Below are 19,171 nucleotides of genomic sequence, written 5' to 3'. Positions count from 1 at the left end.
GAGCACTGCCATTGGTTCTGATTTTATCTGGTTAGCAGTTGAAAGGAGAGTTTCAAGAGCAACCAGAAAAAAAAAAAAGTAAACAAAGACAGATATATCAACTATTTTTATCTCCAGTTCATTTGCGGTGAAAATGTTGGCTTATCTTAGTATAAATACCACGCTTCTTCAGAATATGCAATCATGTTAAAAACGTCAATCGGGTTTGAAAACACTGTTAAATATTGTGTGGGAATCAATCACTGGTTAACCACATCTTAAACGCCCACCTTCAGCTTTGCACATCTTGTGTGCCAAAATTTAACACTTTATCAGTCAAAAATCTAGTTCGAAATCTATTCCTTAGCCATTTGTGTTACTTTAGACACAAAACTAAGACATTTTCAATAAAAGTTGTTAAAAAGAATTGTTTTCACAAACAATAAATTGTTTCGTTTCAATATTGGCGAATCTCCTTTGTGCACTTTCTGCACAGTTGATTAGGAATCTCTTGGGTATTTACATTTTTTTCTGCTAGCTAACACAGCTATTTTAGAAAGAGATTTTATCTTGGCTGGCTCGTTGCAGAGGTGAAGTCGTTGATCTTTCAATTGCTTATGTCCTTTTGGTAAATTTGATAGAGATATTGATTTCATGGTAATTAACCATTTAATCTTATTAGCAAAATTATTTAATTCTTTATTTATTTTTTATATTCACATGTAATTGTTTTCTTCGTGCATGGTATTTTATTATTCTGTACATCTTTAAACTCAAACCAGTATTGCAACATTCTCTCATAAAAGAGTGGTAGTCCTTTGATGTTAAGATCCTTACTATTACAGTTACGGGTTGAGAGGAATGTCAAGCCTGCCAAGTGTGAAGAGGCTTCAATTGGAATAACCGTCCATGTCCAATTTTCGCTTAGGTGAAGTCGCTTTTCTCAAAATGGACTTTAGGGCTTTGTTTATTGACGTAAAATCAATCACCATAATTTGTGACACAATTCCGTTCTATAGAATCGACTGCCTTTTGAAACTCGAGGAAAACAGCAAAACCGGGGAGGTTGTTTGCTACGGTGTAGCTAATAAATCCCGTATAAAAATGTTACGCAAAGGATTACATAAGCCGCGATGTAACCAGAACTTTGCCCCGTGAATGCCTTTAATAGCTTCCTTTAGTAAACCATTTAAGCACCAAACCCTTTCGTTGTATTCCGAAAATGGCTGGTTTTTCCCGCTGTAAATCCTATAAAAGATCCTCAACTAACACGAGGATAGACAATGCGACCGTGAATTACAACATTGAGGGCGGTACTCAGAATGGCTTACAAATCAAACTTTTTCACTTTATCCGCTGTTCTCCCCCAATTCCGATCGTTTTTACGGTACACGTGCTATCTACACCAAATGTGCGCGACTAAGCACCACCGTCTTGGTTATGCTCTATGAATTCGATCATTCTTCGTACAAAGGAATGGCCAACCAACAAAGCACATGGCTTCGGCATGGAAGCCATCGAGTCACCTCGAACGCGTTACTGCGCGATAAAAATTCGTCTCCTTGAAAAACAATGTTTAGACTTTTAAAACTTGTTTGGCGTCTGCTCACTGAATTTTAGGAGTCTCTTTTCCAGAAGTGAAGCGGACAATTCCTGCAAAATTGCGAACTGCGTGGAGAGCTCGAGTTCTGGAAAAAGAGGACAGTAACCTGGCCTAATCTGCTTAAGTATTGGATTCTCTAATACCCGGATGACCCCCAACCATACAAGCCACTAACAAGCAACATAAAATTATTTATTTCCCGGGTAGGGTGAATAAATCTCCTTTAATTTTTCTGTTGCTGAATACTTTTTATCTATTTTTGCTTTCAGTGTATAATACCTGTTTAGCACATTAAGGTGATTTTTCAAGGAACATAGTTTTTATTCTAGATGATTTAATTTTTATTTTTCTTTTATTCTTTTTTTAGTTGCTTTTCTCAATTTTTTTTTTTCTGATCTAGCTCTTCCCTTTGAGTACTGCACCGTGAGACCTCTGATCTCCATCTTGTTTATATCCCGTTTAAGGCCAAAATCTTTGACATCCTTGTACTTTTCTATGACAGCCGGAATGTTTACACACATTTTTTCTACATGTTCGTTATCTTCTGACAAGCTTGCGTTAAATTTCCATTAAATTTGGTCGACCGATTGTATATTCAACATAATAGCAGAGTGATCTTAACTTTTTTTTTTTCTGATCTAGCATTTCTCTTTTAGCACTGCACTGTGAAGCCTCTCATTTCCATATTGTTTAAATCCAATTTCAGGCCAAGATCTTTGACATCCTTGTACTTTTTTGTGAGAGCCGGAATGTTTTCACACATATTTTCTGCATATTCTTTATCTTCTAACAAGCTTGCGTTAAATTTCCATTAAATTTGGTCGACCAATTGTATATTCAACATAATAGCAGAGTGATCTGAGAAAGGAGTATGCATAATATTGCTCTCTTTTGTTAGATAAACTAAATCAGATGTGATCAGGAAAAAATCTAGTTGGCTATGAGGCTTAAATGCCACGTAAACGACAAAGTTTGGAGATTTAATTTACGCCAAATATCTGTGAGAGCGAAGTTAGAGCATAGATTTTTAATTTCGTTTATGACGGTTTGTTCGTTCGAACGTTGTTTCACACTTTTTCTGGCTTTTGGCGCTAGCGCGCAGTTAAAGTCCCCTCCAATAACCAAGTTTCAATTTGAAAATCCAATTAGAGCTTGTTTTAAATCTTGATAAAACTTGATATTTTGTGAAATTTCATTCGCAGCGTATACATTGGCAAGGTTAAGGTTTTGATTATCTAGCTTGATTTCCAAAATTATTGATCTCCCTTTTTTGTCTTTGACACTCTTATCATCTCTAATTGGTATGTGGGGTTAACAAAAATCATCACACCTTTGCCATGATTTGATCCATGGCTGTAGAAGATATTTCCACCCCATTCCGATCGCTAGATGTTTATAGATTGTTCGGTACTAAAGCTTTCTTAGATAAAATAGCAGTCAGCAGTCTGCCTACGAAGCCACTTAAAGATTTTCCTACGTTTAATAGAATTATTTAAACCTCTTATGTTTAGCGAAAAAGCTTTAAAGTTAATTGATGAAATTTTGTTATCCATCATGCATTAATACTTTAGAGCAGTAACTAATTGACCTGAATTTGTTTGGACGTACTTATCTTAAATCTAGCCTGTCGTATTTGACTCGCTTGCTGTTAAACATACCTGAATCGAAAAAAAGTAGAATGTAAACACGGAATATATGCAATTGCCAAACAAAGTGTTTTTGTGATTTCTATACATAAAAGGAAAGCACGTACGAAGCAATAACAAAAAGATAACACCTATTATGTAAAACGCTCCCGAGATTGTGTTAAAGTTAGCCGGTAAATGTAAATTCGGCGCTGTTTAGGTTGTTTAGAGTTATATATGAAACTGTGCAATGCTCTTTTTGTTGATAAAGATAATTGTAGATTGAACATCTTAAAGGAAAAAAACGAGGAATAAAGCTTCAGGGCAGAAGAATAGATCCAAAAGGCAGATATTCCAAAAGGCAGATATTCAGACTTCAGCTCGTCAATTTCCTTTCGTTGAGAGTCTTTGACGTGGGTTTTCAACTCGGCGGTATGATCTTCAGTATGCTCTTAAGCTTGCTCCCGAGACTTTTCAATGCTGTTGATGGTAGCTCTCAGACCATCCAAGTTCTCCTTTATTTCGTGGCGAAAGCAATCCATATCTGTCTGGAGTTGCTCTATTTTGTTCTCCGATCTGTCACCCAAGGATTGGATTGAATCGACGATTTGTCTCAAGACACCGTCAAGGGAATGTTATGTTCATTTCTAACCTCGTGTTCCTTGCTTGTTGGCGTTGCCGCCATCTTGGGTTTTCCTTTGGTCGGGCGACTGTGGGCTATAAGAGAAGGATCTTTCTGCCCTTTTCTTGTTTTCTTTTTTCATAAAAGAAAAGGCATTGACCGATTTTTGAAGGTTAAGTCTGATCTGAGCGACATCATTGTTTGAGAGCCGAACAATTCAGCTATATTCTAGAAACCCTTATAAGCGTGACCGTCTGCCATTATCGCGCTCACGAACCTTTATTTATTAGTGTAACGTTTGTAATGTATTGCTCTAAACTTAACAAAACCTTTCCATTATTTGAAGTTTTCAAAGCGACATTAAAGGCCACATGTGATTTAGAGCTATTTATTGCTTGAAAAAAAATTTGTTTTAAAGCTTTATAGTAAATGGGAACCCCTTTGTCTAGCTTTTTTAACAAATACCTTTTTTTCTCAACAAGCTTACCAAAAAAATACATAAAAATTCAGAGTAACGTTGAACTAAATGTAAACTACCATCACAAATGTTTAAGTTCTTTATTATGAAATTTTTACATTCTATTTTTGTTAGTATTCTGGTTGTCCAGTGTGTGTGTGCGTGTGTGTGGGTAAAAGGGAGGGGCTTGATATAGGTTTTTCCGTTGTACATTATAACTTTTATTTTATATTCTGAGTATTGTAAAGGAATTGTTAGTAGTGTTCAGTATTGTAAATATCGTGTCGTGTAAGGCAAATAAAAAACAGTCGAAATCTAGTGATTTAAGTGACAGTAGTTTCGCTGAAAAAACAAATAGAGGGAGGGGGTACTTCACAGCTGGATAGGTCTTAGCCCCCTCAATGGAGGTAGTCCTGTGGCAACTTTGAGAGCAAAATAAACAAAATTTGGAAGTGAAGACGTATTTAAAAGAAAATATTTGTTGTGGGAAAAGTGTCATGAATTTGTTAAAAATAGGTACCTAAATAAACTACTTATATCAAGAACTAAGAATTACGTATTGCTGTCATCCTGCCGTCATTAACACCCTGTAAACGTAATATTCTAATATTAATATGATTTAACTTTTATTTTTTAAAGTGGCATCGCTAAACGGATATTGTAATTTGAATATTGCATCTTGGTTTGGATTCCTAATGAACTACCTCTGCCTATAAATCGTTCAATGAATGCTCAAATTAATTTGTGCTTAAAGAATTCTAACTGGTAAGACGGTCTGACTGCTACAGAAGATGATTTCCAAACCTCTGCTTCTTTTGGGTCTTGTGGCCTTATTTGGGCAGATTTCAGGTGTTCCTCTCCCACAGGAAGGTAAGATAGAAAAAAAAATAATAATAAATTAGAGTTTTAAATAACTACTTTAACTTGCCATCTCCTTTATTTCAATTTATAAGTATCATAATCGAAGTGGTATATATCATAGACTACTTATTTCTTTTCTACTTTGACCAAAAGAGCACATACCTGCATTTACACATTTGAAATTAGTTTGCATGTGGTTGGTATACTATGAACGGTGTTAAAACGTAGAGTATTGTACGAAAGACTGTCCTACGCAACATTCCGAGCACAATTTTGGTTAACTATTGTAATTAAAAAGAGGTATTTCGAGGTGATATAGAAACTTAAGTTATTTTCTGTTTTTTTTTTTTTTTTTTTTTTTTTACAATGTAATGTATTAAATAATCTCTATCAGGGTTTCAATACTTCCCGTGTGAATACCGTGAATTGTTGTTATTTCAAGTGTTTTTATCTGCGTTCTACATGGGGGTGTGTGTTTTGCATTGTCCTTTGGGGTAGACCAATATATTAAAGTATATACTGCGCTTACTAAAAATGGTAAAAACTGGGCATAAAACATTATAATCTTATCTTCAAGCCCAAACTCCGGGGTACTTGTTAATAATGAAAACACTGACGTTTGTAATTATAACTCAAATCTATTTATTCCTTTTTTCTTTTGCGTTATTTTGAGTAGAGGAAACAGACGAATCGGAGACAACTGACGAGCTTGAGAGAGCCAAGGAACCTAAAACTAAAGAACCTGAGGCAACTAAAGAACCCGAAAGAACTGAAGAACCCGAAGAAATTAAAGAACCCGAGGGATCTGGAGAACCCGAGGGATCTGGAGACACCAAAGGAACTGAAGAACCCGAGAGCACTGATGTGCCGACGAAAGAAACTGAAGGACGAGGAGACATATTTTAATTGAGTACTGAAATTGTAAAAATAAATAAATAACATAATTATACTTAATAGCGAAATAAAATCAATAAATAAATAAATAAAGATAATTTTCATCCTTCTTTAAGCAAGATCATCATAAAACGACTTGTGGAATGACTGGAACTGTATCCATGATTACATACGAGTTACCCAGACGGTCCCAATAAAACACAGCCATTTAGCTGGGTGTCAGTAAAACGCGGGGTCGGGGCCGGGGTCGGGGTCGGGGTCGGGGTCGGGGTCATTTTTTTTCCTTTTTTTTTCTTTTTTTTTTTTTCAACATCACAGGTCATTTGTGGGTCAAATAAGGATTAAAGCCAATATCAAAAAATTAAGTCTCTAAAGCTTACTAGCTTAGGATAGGTCATCGGTGACACTAACACTCGATGCAGTTCCGTATTCTGGCGGACATTGGTTCCGTGAATTGACTACCTTTTATTCTTCAAAGAAACGAAATGAGGCAAAAAATACAAGGTACGGGACAATATATTTCCTTGAACTAACAAATGCTTAACCAAGAATGTGCATGAACTTACCATGAACACCCCTGCCGCCTTCCATGATCCGTGCTCGTTTGTTGCAGTCAATCCATGTCACGCGTGACTATTATTTCCGAGAATGAAATAAACATGCGTTCGAATTCCTTTGTAAAGCTCGGCATTTGAATGGAATGTAGAACATTTCTCTGGAAATCTTTCCGAAAAAGACGCATTAACCGACAAAAAAAAGATTCAAAATACTTGAGAGACAATTGTTTTTCTTGAACTTTCCATACATTTTCCTGTATTTTTTCCTGCGAACTATTTTTAGTAGCAGTTCACGGCTGGTTCGCTTTACAGACAACGGTATGGAAAGTTCAAAACACGACTGGACGCTTTCTGGCACAGTTACATCCCTCCAATTTTTTTTCCTAAAATCCTTTTCCTAGTGCTAAAAGTTTCCAATTCATGAATTTTTCAGCAGCGATGTTTTATGAAAATTATTTGACATCGGATTTCCATACAAACACTGTTATTTCAAGCCTGTCTGCCTACTCGTCAAGATAGCGTCGAAAACCGTGATAAGGCCTATTTACATGTCAGTTTTGATGTCGGCAATGAGATTTCAGAGTTCTCGTAGAAATTTCCCTAGTTTATTGACGGTATAAACTATGAATTTTTCTTTATCTTATTTACAGCACAAGTATTTCAAGAAAAACAATTGTCTCTACAGTATTTTGAGGTTTTTTTTTTGTCAGTCAATGCGTCTTTTTCGGAAAGATTTCCAGAGAAATGTTCTACATTTTATTCAAATGCCGAGCTTTACAAAGGAATCGAACGCATGTTTATTTCATTCTCGGAAATAAACGAGCACGATTAGGAAGGCGGCGGGGGTGTTCATAGTAAGTTCATGCACATTCTAGTTCACGAATTTGTCAGTTCAAGGAAATATATTGTCCCGTACCTTGTATTTTTTGCCTTATTTCTTTTCTTGGAAGAATAAAAGGTAGTCAATTCACGGAACCAATGTCCGCCAGAATACGGAACTGTATCGAGTGTTGTCACTGATGACCTATCCTAAGCTAGTAAACTTTAGAGACTTAACTTTTTTATATTGGCTTTAATCCTTATTTGACCCACAAATGACCTGTGATGTTGAAAAAAAAAAAAAAAAAGAAAGAAAGAAAAAAAAAAGAAAAAAAAAAAGGAAAAATAAAGAAAAAAAAAAAGGAAAAAAAAATGACCCCGACCCCGACCCCGCGTTTTACTGACACCCCATTTAGCTTATATTACCTGTGAATTTTGTTAGCCCCTCGATATAATCAGGGTGGAAAAATAAAGTTAACAAAAAATTTAAAATAAAGACGATAAGTGAGATGTTTTGAATCATTAGTGTTTAGTGACGAGTCAGAAATCTCGCTAATCGTCTTACTTTAGTTTTTTGTTAACTTTATTTTACGAGGGCTCACGCAACCAAAGATTAAGAGTTGTTCCTGAAGGATTTTTTGTGGATTTTATCTTGTTACGCGCCGTTTTGGCCGCTGAATTATTGCAATGAATTGGTGTGAAAATCTCAATTTTAAAATTTCCATTTCATGTACGTAGCGCATTAGTTTGGAAAACTTCTTGAGAGAAGGAAGATTTGCGATATTACTTTGATTTTGCAAACCGCAGTTAATCTCGCAGTATCATTTGACGTTGGCAACTTCCGGTTACGGAAAGAATAAAAAAACAAAAACAAAAAAAAAAAACAAATAAAAAGACGTGTGTATGAAATATAAGAACGCCAATTTACAGAATTTTAAGGGAAGTGGGAGCTAGTCGGGAAGAGATTTCTTTATCATGAACAGATGCTCTTTAAACTGAATTTCAATTTATTCAGTCGCATTTTTCTAAGTTAAGTTCCTCTAAAGTATTTGATATAATCAGTTTGATCAGCGCTTATTACAAGCCGCAGGACGGCTTCCAGTCTTTTTGTGATTGCTTTTTATGGTAATTTTGTAACCTGGGTTTAAAAGTGGGATAGGCCTTAGATTACCAATGGGTTTAGTCGGTTTGTCCTTTTTCGGTACCAGTGTTATGATACCTCTTCTTTGACATATTGATAATTGGCGTTTTTCGAAGCCATAATTTAAACTTGCGATAACGTTTTGTGTAACGTAGTCCCACAAGAATTTGTAAAACTCGCATGTGAAGCCGTCCGAGCCCGGGCTTTTTCTATTGTCTATTTGTTTTAGAGCTTTGTTTTAAAGCTCTTGTTCGGTTAGCAAGCCTTCACATTTCTAAGAATGATCCTTATTAAGTGGTGTTAACCCCAGTCAAATACCAGGTGTGTGCTACTTTTTTCAATGACTTTCTGGCAATAAATAGTCTGAGCCACTTAATTTCTCCATAAATGAAGATGAAATAAAAATACCTGCGGTCTTAAGAGCTACTGACTGTCAATATCTAAAACCCCACGACAAAGAGGAAATTTCAGATTTCATTTTATTTCACCTAAATGTTTCCTTTGGTGAACTATTTTTTAAAATCCCAATTAAAAGTTCCACCGCTCTTTCGTTTTTCTAAAACGTAGAAAAGTTGAATTTACGGATTCACCCCCGATGCAGCCCCCGGAAAAACGGGAAAATCGTGCATCTTTAGCAGCCTCGCACACAGCAACGATAACTACTCCCATTTTTCTATCTCGGCTGCAAGTAAATCTTTCTATTATCTCTCGTTTAGTGTAAAAATGAAGTCGAAAGTCATATTTTTAATGTGCTCATTCACTATTTTTTTTTTTTTCAATGGTAACAATTTTTATTTGCCTTACCTGAGAGCACATTCACAATACTGAACGCTACTAACATTTCTTACAATACTCACAATACTAAACACAATAACTATATCTACATCGTTAACAATACTTACAAAAAAAAGGAAAGAAAAATACGCTTATTTGAGTCTAGGCTGGAAATTGATTGTAAATAGGTAGAAACAACAATGATAGTAATACGGGATGGTGTGAAAGAAGTGCGGCCGTGTCAGACTGTGCCAGAAATAATGTTTTTTTTCGATGAACAGTTGCCATTTGTTATGAAAGGCAGTGATAGTGTTGTTTTTGGTGGCTATAAATTGTTCCGTGAGGGCTTTCTCATGCAGTTGTATTTTATGGAGCTCGAACTCTAAGAATTTCTCGTTTAAGAAGCACTTATATATAAAATATTTTGCAACGGGTAGATCGAAATTTGTTAAATCTTTAAACTTGCAAAAATGAAAATAACCATACAGGATTGACTTGCTTGATAGATTTGGATTTACATTTCTCATTATAAACCACCATGCGCGAAATGATCTCCAAAAATGTTGGACAAAAGGGACAGTCAACAAGCATAAGCTGTAAAGTATGTGTGTCAAGATTGCATAGGTAGCACGTGTTGCTGGTAGACATTTTAGTTTTCATAAGTTTATCCTTGGTGTAGACGATGTTATGATTTATCTGAAATTGAAACAGTGCTAGTTTGACTTCCTTAGTCGTGTCAAAGGGGCACCGGTAAAGTTTTGGGAGCTCCGAGGCTCTGACGCCTTGCCTTAACATTCCTTCCTGCGTATTGGGGGGTACGAATTTGTTTTTGACAAACATTTTATGGAGCAATGCGTTTGTGATGCTTTTGAGTCTATCGTGCCAGTAGAGGTTGAAGTTCTAGTTTTGCCGTCCGGTCAATAGAAGTCTGGTCCTGAATGGGGCTGAGGAATGAGTTAAACCATACTAATCGATAAAAGTAGTCTTTACATTATATTTTCGTTTGAATGATTATCTAAGAGGTCCACCAGTTTTCTAACGCCTTTGCAATGCCAAGGTTAATAATAAACTGTTTTTCCATTCACTTTAATGTTAGAGTTATTCCAGATAATTATTTCATTTAACGTTGTCATATCTTTGGGTACTATGATATGCCTGATTTCTTCCCAGTATTGTAAAATGTTTAGATAAAAGGGTGGTAACTCATTTAGTGGAAGTTCTTCGAATTTGTTATTGCAAGATAATAAAAACTTAAGACCTCCGAGGTGTTTAGTTGAAGACAGCGACCTTCGAGGGTTGGATTTTGAATTGAAATTAGGGCCGATTTCTGAGGCCTATATCTTTCCCGGCATATGCCGTTTTCTGGAGCAAAACTATAGGTGATGTCTAACCTTAATCCCTCCTTTTCACGCTCTCGAAGTGCCTTTTCTGGCCCGCTAAAAGCGAAGCATCCAGAATAAAAAGTGTGCAGGGTATTTTGACTAGTTCGATTGCTCGCTGTCACGATTACCGTCACGCAAATCACATAACAAAAACCATCTACTCATCTAAAATTAACGTTTTTTTGTTCTCAACGACAAAGTTCGAAGGCAGGTATTTAATATTTCAGTTCCTTTACAATATCACGTCATTATTTCAAATTTTGAAAGTAATAAATATTAGAAACCGATCCACCGTGGGACTCAAAAACCAATTGCTGTGTTAATATTGACGCTTACTATGTTGTAAAATACTGAGTCTATTACATTTAAAAGGTACCAAAAAAAAATTCGTTAGAAAATGAACAACGTAAAGAGAACGTTTCCCGATTACACAGTTGCTAACTCGTCCACACGTACAAAATTAAACTAAGTAGATATACACAAGAACAGTAATCACAGTAATACAAACAGAGGAGGCTTGAAGCAGTGTTTCAACAATGGGAAACATAATCACTAGTATTGGAAATTATCTTAACTTGTAATGTCGGGGAGTGGAAAAACTAGAATGACACTGGAGTGACATTTTTTGCCGCTACCCTTGAATTTTGAATTTAGTTAATGCAAATAATCCATAAAACTGGAGAATTGGATTTTGCTTTGTATAATTTTTGATTCGGATGTGGCTTGGCAAAAGGTGCAAATTTTTAATCTCTCAGGTTCCCAGTTTAGTTTTAGCTCGTCTCTGTAATGTGAACTGATATTCGATAGTTAAGTTTTATTCTCTTGGTGTATCGTCTAGCAAAATAGTCAGACGTTTCAGTTGATGCTCTCACTATTTGCGAGTCTGCAGTTGTGCAATGAGCATTGAGGCACTTCTCATTGCTAATATCCGGGGTTTAACTATTGTTTCTTGTTAGCTTTTCATAAACTATTGCGATTGCTTTTTTTAACGTGTGGTACTCATCCTACCATCCCCTGTGATAGATAGTAGATTGTAATAAACTGTTAGATTGATTGTAATACACTGTTAGATTGTAAAGCGCATTTGATCATTTCGCCACAAAAAAGTGTTATACAAATTCATAATTTATATTGTATTATAATGGAAGCCTTGATCCCATGGAAAATGAGCAGGCCAGCATTGAGTTTATCATTTCTTAATCTGATTAGTACGCTTCCTTGAGCAAAAGCTTTAGTTGCAAAGACTGTTTCTTTTAAACAATCATCAATCGAAATTCAAACACCCAAAAAAGCGTGTGTTCGGTAGAAATAAATACAAGATAAATTATCTGCTTACCATTTAATCGCTTTCAATTAGACTATGATGCATTTAAATTGTTTTGCCCTTTATCTCTAATGGTTTTAGATTTGTCTCCGAGTTAGAATGCGGCAACGTGTCATATAAACCAGTCTCTCAAAATGGAGGCAAAACTTGAGGAACGTCAAAATGAGGCGCAGCTATAAAAATTCCATGAAGAACCAGCAGCTGAGCAAGGTTTCTTTCTGCAGTGACAATTTTCATGATTCCTCTGTTACAGCTGCCTTTTAATCGTCTCGGGTGACAACAAGGATTAGTTCTTACGCCTGGCTAATGAAAAGATGCAATATTAAGTGGAAACACTGCAAAATGTTATATTTTATTAAGTTGGTTATTTTGGTGACTAATCCTAAGGAGTTATAGATCGCACAAAATTAAGTATGTTAGAGACTTTTAGATTCTAGTGCGAGCACGAGTACGACTACGAGATTTGACTTCTAGTTTTTAGCGAAGTGCTAAGAACAGATATATCATAGAAAGTTTCATTTTACTCTTCACGAACGACGAACTTGACACAGTTGGTTTGAATGATGATAGTTAAGCCCTTTCGTGTTTTCAAAAAGACGAGTTCATCTACGTTTCGAGAACTCGTTTTCGCCACTACGAGATTCTTACAAAAACTCGTAGTAAAATGACTACAGTTATCTCGTTTTCCCGCCAAAATGACACTGGTTCACGCGCGCGCACTCTTTGTTTATTGGAGAAACTCGTAGTCGTACTCGTACTCGTACTAGAATCTAAAGGTCTCTATTTTGTTAAGCACTCGCCTAGGTTACTATGAATTACATTCTCGAGTTTTCTTTACTTGACTTTGCAAACTCCTACGTACTGAGTTACATCTGCTCTTCTACTATTACATTACTAAAAAAAACTATAGCAATACTCAAGTAGCAATTCCACTGACATCGAACAACTCGTCTGACAACTGTTCTTGTTGTGCTTATAGTCACGAGTTTTTGTAAGAATCTCATAGTGGCGAAAACGAGTTCTCGAAACGTAGGTGAACTCGTCTTTTTGGAAACACGAAAGGGCTTAACTATCATCATTCAAACCAATTGTGTCAAGTTCGTCGTTCGTGAAGAGTAAAATGCAAATTTTTGCAATTAAGTACTCTGATTAAAAGACATGTTTGGGTTAAATAAACGTGGGAACTTAAGAATACCGTTTACTACCTAACTAACAAAACTCAAATAAACCTACACGACCACGCGCTCAAATAACAGGTATCCGATTGAAAACTTGGAAAAAACGACAGTTCAAAGACAACAAACTTAAAAGTGGAATTTGACGGTGGTGGCCAAGGTGGGCAAGAATTGCCAAGGAAGTCTGTTGACAAGACGACAACATGATCAAACTAAAAAATGTTTATGTAGGATAACCTAGACCTCTTAGTATGACGGTCACAAGTTTTTCAGTCATGCATAAAGTTATTAAAAAATTAAATTCTACTTCGTAACAATTTGCATGATTTATACAAATGTAGTTTTATGATTCTGCACCCAACACACTTTTTTACAACATTTAATTAATCACTGTGCCATGTTACCAAATTACAATGTTTTAAAATTATTCTTTAGTGATGAGCATAAGTGACAGCCACTTTTTAATACGGTTTATAGAAAACACGAGGAAAAAAACTGAATCTGCATGACCGTTGCAGATGTTTGACTTATATAATAATATAAGCGTGCAGCTTCGGGCCCATATTACGCGCTTTCCCATTGCCAAGTTCCGAAAAATATCCAAAACGGACTAAACGCCAAATCTAGTTTGAATCTAGTTGCAATCTACCACTTCGAACTACATATGAAATAAATTCTGGTAATGGTATAGAAAATTGTATGAACCTAGCCATTTTAATTTCTTTAATTTAAGTATTAGCAGAAGTTCTACAAAAAAGGAGAATTTTAATCGTAAACAATATCGCACGCCAACGCACCTTAAGGCAATTTTAATATATACTTGCGCCATAATACTGTAAAGGTACGATTAATGCATGCAGAGAGCTTGGATTATTTTTTTTTAAGTCCACTTAAATTGTTTATTTAGTATTACCAAGCAGGGATGAATCATTGTATTGGGTACCTAATAGCGCGTAATGCAGTATTGAAAAATGTTTCTGTTGCATACTACGCTGGGAATTCACACCATTTATATGTTTTAGATAGTTGATAAATTCTGGGAACTAGTCAAATTATTAACGCCCACATCGGTTGCTCGGATCATCATGGAGAAAAAAAAAAAGATGGAGAGAGATTCGAGTTTAAGGCAACAGAACTACAAACGTACTTATGACGCTATTTCTTTTCCGTGCTGTAACATAGTTAGTGTTTCTGGCCGACTTCAAAGTCATCCTTTTGTGTCGTAAATTATTTGCGGCTCATCTGAACATCAATTACTAGTGACTAAAAGTTCTTTTTAGTTTGTTTACTTCATAAGTTTTAATTTTTAATTTTAACGAGTCTATAAACCAACAACAAATTTAGGTCCCTATCAAGTGTCCCATTGTTTTTTTCGTTTAATATTCACTGGGGATGTAATCAAACCTTTAAAGCCAAAGGTTGTTCAATTAAACCAATCAGTGAATAAAACGATTACTATTGCATATAAAAAGATGGGTTTACGTTTTAAGCGATTGCCTTTGATTTTCTTTCGATTGAAAAATTCGAGTAAGAGAGCTCATGGTTTTAGCAGTCGTATCAGCTAAGCTTTTAAGTAATTGTTTTAGGCGCTTTATGTTCAAAGTCATTCTTCTGACTCCACGATACAGGTCTCATTGCTGTTAACAAGACTTGCCTTTGATTTCTCCGTGAAATTTTGTTTTGTCTAATAGGACTTTACTTTTTCAAAAGCTGGGGGCCATTTTAAGCGTAAAACACACGGTGGAAGGATAGACGAAATTTATATTTATTTACATTCCAGTGTGTTCAGATCGATATCTCGTTGATAAAAAAACTTGTATATGGTTGTAGGGAAAGGGCAAGGTCTTTATACGTATAGATGTTTTATTAATACGATAGCGCTCCTCATTTAAAAAAACTGCAATACAAGATTACAACGTTCTATTTTCAAAATAATATTCAAAAATCAATCACTTTGGGGGTTCGTTGCAGCTGACTGGAAAAAAGAAGACAATATCTTTGCTGTGAGGGTCACTGTCATTGGTTCTGATTTAACTGTTTAGCGGTTGAAAGGAGAGTGTCATGAGCAACCAGAAAAAAAAAAAATTCAAAAAACAAAGACAGATATATCAACTATTTTTATCTCCAGTTCATTTGCAGTATTAAAATATTGGCTTATCTTAGTATAAATACCGCTTCTTCAGAATATGCAATCATGTTAAAAACGTCAATCGGGTTTGAAAACACTGTTAAATATTGTGTGTGAATCAATCACTGGCTAACCACATCTTAAACGCCCACCTTCAACTTTGCACATCTTGTGTGCCAAAATTTAACACTTTATCAGTCAAAAATCTAGTGCGAAATCTATTCCTTAGCCTTTTGTGTTACTTTAAACACAAAACTAAGACATTTTCAATAAAAGTTGTTAAATAGAATTGTTTTCACAAACAATAAATTGTTTCGTTTCAATATTGGCGAATCCCCATTGTGCACTTTCTGCACAGTTGATGAGGAATCTCTTGAGTATTTACTTTTTTTTTTCTGCGAAGTAACAGAGCTATTTTGAAAGGAGATTTTATCCTGGCTGGCTCGTTGCAGCGGTGAAGTCGTTGATGTTTCAATTGCTGATGTCCTTTTTGGTAAAGTTGATAGAGATATTGATTTCATGGTAATTAACAATTTAATCTTATTAGCAAAATTAATTATTTATTTATTTATTTTTGATATTCACATGATTTTATTGTTATTAGCAATATATATTTTAACAATAAAAAAAAAAGAAGAATACAGTTACATTCACTACTATGGCTTGGTCATATCCATTATATCTTACAAAGTACAGAGAAAAGTAATATACAGCTCTAAGTTACAAATTTCTTGTCAAATAAAGGTTTCCATTTATTATAAAAACGTTCATTTGAATTAGTACTTGTTGATATTTGGTTTTCGATTTCGGCCTTGCTTATCACTATTCTTTGATAAGTACTAAAAAACAAAGATTCTTCATTAATACTGCAACAATATATATAGTATTTCGCAATTAGTAGGAGGTGATTAGCTGAATTAAAAAGGTGGTCGTTTAATGATACCATATAAGATTTTTGCGGTTGACAATTCTAGTTAACGTTTTATGGTTGTATGGGTCTCATACCATTCCAAAAAATATTTTCCAGACCTCTGATACCACCGGACATAAAACAAGCATATGTTTTAGATCTAGTTTTATTTTTTGAGCATAAAAAGAAAGATCAGTGCTCACCAGTTTAGCTTTAAATAATTTGCTTCTAGTAAAAACTATATCATGTAAGGTTTTGTACTGAAACATAGTTAACTTCATTTCTATGCATGTAGTGATGGAGAAAGCTAAGTTGAAGTATTTGCTTACTTGATCCGGTTTTAACCCATTGGCAATAAGGCGTTGTTTTGTGATAGGCTCACCAAATATATGCTTCCCGAAACTTTTATGTATGACTTTAGTTGTTAGGGCATTCAAGTTATCCCACGGTTGTGTAAGATGCTCTTGCTGTACCCCTGTCCGCTTTTTTGCCATTTTATATTCTTGTGGAATAGAGTTTATTAGTCAAATCAAAATAAGCAAAAAAAAAAATTGTATGTAACTGATAACGGGTTTAAACTCTTCATGAGTAAGGAAATCTAGATTCATGTCGAGAAGGTGTTGTAAGATGTTAACCTCTTATCTAACTAAGTACCGAAAAAAAATCGTCTTCTAATTCTTATCAATTTAAATATCTTGGTTGTTCCATATAATTGTTTTCTATGGCATGGTATCTTATTACTCTTTACATCTTTAAACTCAAACCAGTATTGCAACATTCTCTCACAAAAGAGTGGTAGCCCTTTGTGAAGTGTGAAGAGGCTTTAATTGCAATAACCGTCCATGTCCAATTTTCGCTTAGGTGAAGTCGCTTTTTCAAAATGGACTTTACAGCTTTGTTTATTAAGGTAAAATCAATCACCATTATTTGTGACACAATTCCGTTCTATAGAATCGAATGCCTTTTCAAAGTCGAGGAAAACAGCATAACCGGGGAGGTTTTTTGCTGCGGTGTAGCTAATAAATCCCGTATAAAGATGTTACGCAAATGTTACATAAGCCGCGATGTAACCAGAACTTTGCCCCGTGAATTCCTTTAATAGCTTCCTTTAGTAAACCATTTAAGCGCCAAAACCTTTCGTTGTATCCTGAAAATGGCTGGTTTTTCCTGGGCAAAACTTGGCACAAGACTAAACATTGCAGCTGTAAATCCTTTAAAAGATCCTCAGCTAACGCGAGGATAGACAATGCGACCGTCAATTACAACAATGGGGGCGGTACCCCGAATGGCTCGCAAATCAAACTTTTTCACTTTATCCACTGTTCTCCCCACAATTCCGATCGTTTTCACGGTTCACGTGCTATCTACACCAAATGTGCGCGACTAAACACCACCGTCTTGGTTATGTTCTATGAATTCGATCATTCTTCGTACAAAGGAATGGCCAACTAACAAAGCTCATGGCGGCAGCATGCAAGCCATCGAGTCACCTCAACCGCGTTACCTCGCGATAAAAATTCGTCTCCTTGAAACACAATGTTTAGACTTAACTTGTTTGGCGTCCGCTCACTGAATTTTAGGAGTCTCTTTTCCAGAAGTGAAGCGGACAATTCCTGCAAAATTGCGAACGAGTTCTGGAACAAAGAAGACAGTAACATGGCCTAATCTGCTTAAGTATTGGATTCTCTAATACCCGGATGACCCCCAACCATACAAGCCACTAACAAGCAATATAAAACTATTTATTTCCCGGATAGGGTGAATAAATCTCCTTTAATTTTTCTCTTCCTGATAACTTTTTATCTAATTTTGCTTTTAGTTTATAATACTCGTTAAGCACATTAAGGTAATTTCTCAAGGAACATAGTTTTTATTCTAGATGATTTAATTTTTATTTTTCTTTAATTCTTTTTTTAGTTGCTTTTTTCAGGGGTTTTTTTTTTCTGATCTAGCTCTTCCATTTGAGTACTGCACCGTGAAGCCTCTGATCTCCATCTTGTTTATATCCCGTTTCAGGCCAAAATCTTTGACATCCTTGTACTTTTCTATGACAGCCGGAATATTTACACGCATTTTTTCTACATATTCTTTATCTTCTGACAAGCTTGCGTTAAATTTCCTTTAAATTTGGTCGACCGATTGTATATTCAACATAATAGCAGAGTGATCTCATTTTTATTTTTTTTTTTTTTCTGATCTAGCATTTTTCTTTCAGCACTGCACTGTGAAGCCTCTGATTTCCATATTGTTTAAATCCAATTTCAGGCCAAGATCTTTGACATCCTTGTACTTTTCTGTGAGAGCCGGAATGTTTACACACATTTTTTCTGCATATTCTTTATCTTCTAACAAGCTTGCGTTAAATTTCCATTAAATTTGGTCGACCAATTGTATATTCAAGATAATAGTAGAGTGATCTGAGAAAGGAGTATGCATAATATTGCTCTCTTTTGTTAGATAAACTAAATCAGATGTGATTAGGAAAAAATCTAGTCGGCTATGAGGCTTAAATGCCAGGTAAACGACAAAGTTTGGAGATTTAATTCACGCCAAATATCTGTGAGAGCGAAGTTAGAGCATAGATTTTTAATTTCGTTTATGACGGTATGTTCGTTCGAACGTTGTTTCACACTTTTTCTGTCATTTGGCGTTAGCGCGCAGTTAAAGTCCCCTCCAATAATCAAGTTTTAATTTGAAAATCCACTTAGAGCTTGTTTTGAATCTTGATAAAACTTGATATTTTGTGAAATTTCATTCGCAGCGTGTACAATGGCAAGGTTAAGGTTTTGATTATCTAGCTTGATTTCCAAAATTATTGATCTCCATTTTTTGTCTTTGACACTCTTATCATCTCTAATTGGTATGTGGGGTTAACAAAAATCATCACACCTATGCCATGATTTGATCCATGGCTGTAGAA

At 35.4% G+C, this 19,171-nt stretch overlaps 1 long non-coding RNA gene across 1 annotated transcript; it reads left to right on the top strand.

The window, feature by feature from the left end:
• The first annotated feature begins 5,044 nt into the window (after positions 1-5,044).
• Positions 5,045-6,235, top strand: LOC146477171 (uncharacterized). Its single transcript, XR_014865392.1, has 2 exons — positions 5,045-5,156; positions 5,833-6,235. It is a non-coding gene; the product is annotated as an uncharacterized LOC146477171 (long non-coding RNA).
• The last annotated feature ends 12,936 nt before the right edge of the window (positions 6,236-19,171 follow it).

This window comes from Pavona decussata, unplaced genomic scaffold (assembly GCF_977016875.1).
Source record: "Pavona decussata unplaced genomic scaffold, jaPavDecu1.1 SCAFFOLD_71, whole genome shotgun sequence".
NCBI classification, from domain to species: Eukaryota; Metazoa; Cnidaria; class Anthozoa; order Scleractinia; family Agariciidae; genus Pavona; species Pavona decussata.
Note: the sequence above shows the minus strand (reverse complement) of the source record. Positions and strands in the feature narration are given on the sequence as shown.